Here is a 6,423-nt window from a genome sequence, read left to right on the forward strand (position 1 = left end):
AAGTTCTCTTAGACATATTTCCTAAAGTCTAAAGATGAGGCTAGTGAAATCATCATCAATCACATAAGGCAAGTCAATAATCATCCTGATTTCAAAGTTAGAAGAATCATGAGTGAAAATGGAATTGAGTTCAAGAATTCTTTAATGAGAGCATTTTGTGAAGAGAATGGGATTATGCATGAGTTTTTAGCAGCAAGAATTCCACAACAAAATGGAGTAGTGGAAAGAAAGAACAGATCACTTATTGAAGCTGCAAGGATAATGCTTGAAGAATCAAAGTTACCAACATACTTCTGGGCTGAAGCTGTAAATACTGCATGCTACACTCAAAATATTTCTTTGGTTGATCAAGCAAAGTATATGACACCCTACCAATTGTTCAAGAACAAGAAGCCAACTCTAAATTTTCTTTATGTCTTTGGCTGTAAATGCTATATCTTGAGAAATTAAACTGATCCAAATGGGAAGTTTGATGCTAAAGTAGATGAAGGAATTTTTGTTGGATATGCTGTTGGTAAAGCACACAGAGTCTACAATCTAAGAACCAACATTGTAATGGAATCAATACATGTTGTGTTTGATGATAAGAATATTGAAGGACTGCAAGATGGAGATTACCATGAGAGCCTTAAATTTGATAATGTGGAGATGATCAGTAATGATAGTGATGATGAAAGTGATCAGGAAACAATGACAAAGGATATTGCAAAAAAATCTACTACTAATGAAGCACAAAATTCAACATATGTCGAGTTGCAAAATGCTTCATCCGTCGGGAGACAATCTGTGTAATATCCCATATTTTCAGATATTATCATTATTATTATTTGGAATTATTTATGTGATTTTAGGTGAATTTTAGTAAATTATCTGATAAGTGGAATTGATGTTTGGGTGTTTAGATGTGATATTATTTGAGTATTTGAATTTTTATATGTCCAGAATAAAATATAAATAATTGTGGTATTTTTCTGGTAATTTTTGGACTGTTATATGATTTTATAATGATTTATGAATTATTAATTATTTTCTGAATAATTACAGAAAAATTATTTATAAAGCCGGGAATCGTCCGACTTCAACCGTTTTGCGTTTTTACAACCCGAAACTCTTCTGAAAACTCCTTCCTAACCTAATCTGGTAATTCCGGACATTTTCCGTGTTTTGACTTTTTCAATCCGGATTACGGTTTGACCCGTGCGCGGCCCGGCGCAATATTTTCGATACGATAGTTATTTCGGTAATCAATAAAACCCGTATTTTCGGGAGACGGGATATTTTTACGTTATTTTCTTATATAGTATTTTATAAAAATCTCGGTTTTGATGATTATTCAAATATGGTATTAAATTGTATCATTTTTATAGTTACTTAGCAGCTAAGTAATCTATTTTCGGATATTTATTTGCATAAATACTTGGATTGTCTCTAAAATTGTTTTTATGGTTTTATAATTACAATAATTATATTTGGGATTTTATAAAATTTAGAAATCAATATTTCATCAATTATTTAGCCCTGTATGATTTTTTGATTGCGTTTATTTGTAAAATCGGTATTTAATTCCAAAATTCTTCAAAAATTATGAAACTCATATTTATTTAAGTTTGAAATATTCTGAGAATTTTAAAATTATTTTGGGAATTTTTAGGATTAATTTTACACGCGCGTTGAACCGTTTAATTGCTAAAAGCGGGTATAAATTACGTTTCAAAAATTGTTTTAAAATTTTGAAATTTATGTTTTTATAAACTTCGGGATATTTGTAATATTTTAAGACTATTTTCGTAATTTTCTGAATTTGTTTCAAGTGCAGCTCGGTTCGTTAATTGTTAAATGCAGGAACGAGTTGCGTTTCAAAAATGCTTTAAAAATTATGAAAATTTTATTTTATTAGTTTCGGGATTTTTAGAAAATTTTAAGATTATTTTGGTAATTTTATGAGTTTATTTTATGTGCAATCTGGTTCGTTAAATAGCAATGCGCGGAGTAGAAACTAGATTGCAGGGGGTACGTGTTAATTTTTTTTATACGTGTCGTGCTTTCCTTTTCTCACCAGAACGTGGCAGATGCTTAGTATGCGTACAAGTTACTCTGTTAAAAAAAAAATAAAATTAAAAAACACAGCAGATGTGTGTATAACTGTGTTTATCTCCCCACCCCTTATTTCTTTTCCAGTTTTCCTCCCCCGCCCCGTTTTTCTAACCCTCTCTTTACTCTCTCTCTCCTGATTCTCTCTCCCCCTTATCTTTATTTCTTTTATTATGCAGTTACCCCCTCCCTCACCTGCACGCAATAACACCCCCTCTTTTCCGCATATATCTCTACTCCCTTCTCATTCGTATAATTTTTTATATTTTTAATTTTCAAAAATTCATATCTTACAGACCGTACGTCCAAATTTCAATTATTATATATATAAACGATCAGCGCTTCGATACCTACGTATAGGTATATATATTGCAAGGTTTTGACAAGAAAATTTGCGGAGCATATATCCGTTATATTTTCGTTTTAATTTATTTTCGGGGCGTAGAAAAAGAGTTTGGAGGTGGTGATTACTCCACATGGTATCTCAGCGTGTATATGTCTATGACCATTAATTTCGGATTTTTCTGGAGATATTTTCCGGACATCAGATTTTCTCTTCGGGTAGATCAGAATTTATTTTGGGTAACGATTCCGAAATTCCGCCTTCGTACTTGTGTATATTATAGCATGTTAGTGTTTATATATTTATTTCATAATTTTTAGAAATTGTTGGAGAAGTCACTTTTGGTCCGAGTTTTGGTTCTGGTAGCCGTGTTATTTATTTCTGGAGTGTTTATACGCGTAAATATAAAGTATTGTGTTGATTGTTGTTGGTTGTGTCGATATGATATCGACTGGCAGTCCGAGAAATAGAGGAGGTGCTGCCCGATTTCCAAAGAAAATATTATTTTAAATTATTTTCCAGGCTCAATAATTCTTATAAAATTATTTCGAGTGTTCGAGCACTATTATTTAGTTATAAATGATTCGGAGACTTGTTTTAATTCCGAAAAATGTTCAAAAATTCATATTAAATAAACCGTTCGTCCGTTTAATACGAAACGAACGCCTCCAGACTCAGAAAAATATTCCGCTTTCATTAAAAATACTTTCGAGACCCAAATCCTTTTTGTTTCGAAAGGTCATTTGTTTTACAAGTTATTCTAAGTCGATTATTGATCGAAAAATCATATTTTTGACCCGATTTCAGTTTTAAACGTACCGAGTCGACCTTTCTGATGAACTGAGTCTTATGTGATATGAATTATGTGATATATGAGTTATGTGCTTATGTGCTATGTGAATTATGTGCATATGTGGGTCAAGGTTCCTGTGTTTGGCTGATATAATTATGTGTGGGCTATCGTATGGGTAGACGATAGGATTTTGACGCGTAGTTCGTCGAGTGGTTATCGTTTAGACGATTAAAGTTATATCTTTTAATTATAGATGCGGATCTCTCGAGTTGATCGGGACAAGACGTTGGATAAGGAATGAGATGGAATGGTATTGGGTATCTGGCTTCTAGCAATCGCAGGAGCAGCATATCGGTGAAGTGTTGAAAAGAAAGACGGTGATACTTTAAGACAGAATGTCAGAATAGATGCGTCATTGCGAGTGTGACTAACTGCTAAAACCCAAAGGCAAGTGGCCTAACCTCACTTATCATTCAAGTGACGTTTAATTCGATTCATATTATGCAAGTATCCCTATCATCACTTATTGTTCAAGTCATATTTATTTTAAATCTTATCGTGCAAGTATTGCTTTTCCTATTCTCAGTTTAGAATCGATAAATGTTTTACATATCGCTGAATTATCATGCAAATATTCTTCTGTTATTCTATGTTCAGAATAGCTAAGTGATTTTACTTATCAACTTATTGGATTTACAAATGTTTTGGATTTTGAGAAAGATGACGTTGTTTTGGTTTTTCTGCCCAAGTAAATGGGGGAATAAAAGTTTTTAAGGGTGTCGAGTATTATGACCCCTCTCAATAAAATGTTTTTAAGATTGGATGGTTGCGTAAGAGGCCGTGGCGGCGGTCTAGTGTGAGTTATGTGTTATACAGGATATAACACCTTGCTAGGCCGATATGTGCCTTGGGTACCCCTTTGTTTAGTTGGATATGCTTAGGCATACCGGTGTTGCTCCGCGGCTGATCACCGGCGGCAACACACCGTCGTTCGAGGATTCCAATCTAAATTATTATATTGCTTTTGACATCTTACAAGGAAAGATTATTAAGTATTTTGTTTTCGGATAAAAGATGAAATATAGTTTAGATTCAGTTTCTGATTTTGAGAATACTTAGTTTGTTGTTAAATATCAAAGGTGGTATTAGTACAGATGATTGGTGTTGACTTCAGTATGGGATGTTGTGAGCATCAAAGTTCGTAGTGATATCTAATTTGATATGATAACAAAATAAGTATTAATATCAAGAGTTGAGTTTTGGGTAAAGTTTATGATTCATTCCCTGATCATTGTTTCATGTTATTGTGGTTTACTATATTTCCGTAAACACTGTTTTTACGAGTTTTATTCTCGTCAAGATTCAAAGTATTGCTGAAGCATGTCGCTCAAGAATATCAAAATGGTTTTGAATACAATTAAGGAATCAATTCTGGGGTTCCTTAACTAAAGTTTTATGATTCAGCAATTATGATTTTTAAATGTTCTGCGCTGATGCAGATGTCGGTTTTATATCAAAACGACCCTATATATGTTATAATTAACTTGCTGAGCATTTCTTCCGCTCATACTTGCCTATTTTCAAATTTAACCTCCAGTGAGGATTAGCTTGCGCTGTTTAGCTGCGTAATTCGAGGAAGCAAAGAAGAAGCTTTTGGAAGGTGGTTGGTCCAGGGTTTGCGGACTAGTGTAAGTTTTATTATGTAAAGTTATTTATATTATATTATATTATAGTTGTGTATTTTATTTAGGCCTAGTATACTTCATTTCGAAGTTATACTAGCGGGTTAAGTTTGGATATTGAGAATTATTGAAAAAAGTTTTAAAAGAAAGTGAAAAAAATTATTGTGGAATTTGGATATCTTGTTTCTAGAACTGTAACCTTAAAAGATCTTGGATTAGTTGGGGTCATTTATGTTAAATATCTTCCGCTGGCATTTATTATTTGATTTAACAGGTTATTTTGGATTGAGGTTTCATAGTGACGACCAAATCCCTTGACCCCGGATTTGGGGGCGTTACAGGTTGGTATCAGAGCTGAGGTTATAGTAAACTAGAAACGAGAGTGTGTAGGAGTGTGTATAGCTATGTGAGGACGTTTGAGCTCATATCGAGTTCCTGTTGGACTATTGGATATAATACCAACGAATAAGTTAAGATAGGTGCATTCGTTTGAGATGATTGCGCTGAGCTGGATGGAACTCCGGGAAGCTGCAAATTTCTATTGTGGAATCTTCCGAGACTACGATTTGACAATGATGGAGATTATCGATATCCTTGGAACATGAAGAAGCGTCTAGAATCAGATGGCGAGTCAACTGGAGAGTTCAAATTGAAGATAAATATTAAGACTTTGGCAATACCTTTTCTTTCTATAATTCCTTTTGACATCTCTCAAAAGAAGTGATTGTTAGAGGATATATTCCCTAACATTCATTTTCAATCCTATCTGTGTTTTAAATGTGTCAGAGGCTGTCATGAAGCCTATTTTTCAGGTTTTGATAGCTCTGCCAAGTTATGATAATTTAACTTCCACTTTTCTTATTTGGTGGATGGTTTCTTGGTGATGTGACACCACTTGCTCATTTGGTGCCATAATTTTTTTCTCTGGATTTCATTCCTTCAGAAATATCAGCTTTGAAATCTTTTCAGTTTTATTCATTTGATTTTCGATCACTTTGATATTCTTTTATTCTGACTGGGATGAACAACCCTAACTATAGGGGACACAAGGTATACCTGTCTGTGTGATAGGAGTTGGATGGGACGCCATCACTTGTGTGTATTGTGAATACATGAAGGTTAACAACCTTTAGAAGTGTCTTAATTTGGACACGCAATACCAAGTTTGTTTGATCATATTGATCTCTCAGTTATTCTTTTATTTCAATAATACTTTTTCTCAAATTCAGATTTTGGTTCCGTTATGGTATCAAATTCTTTTCTTTTTGAAATTCCATGATTTTGTCATCCCAAACATTCGAAGGTATGCCAATCAAGTTAAGTTGAGTATTCTGTTCAAGTCAAAGTAAGGCGATGTGATGGAATTACGAAGGACGACAGTGGACTGCAATGCGATTTAAATATCAGGGGCGTATAGCGAAGTCAATCTGTTCTTTTATTTCTCTCTCTATCTTTCTTTCTATTCTTCTTTCTCTCAATCAGTAAAAAGCGATTCTATTGAGGAATTGGTCAAA

The sequence above is a fragment of the Apium graveolens genome, chromosome 10, assembly GCF_009905375.1.
Source record: "Apium graveolens cultivar Ventura chromosome 10, ASM990537v1, whole genome shotgun sequence".
NCBI lineage: Eukaryota > Viridiplantae > Streptophyta > Magnoliopsida > Apiales > Apiaceae > Apium > Apium graveolens.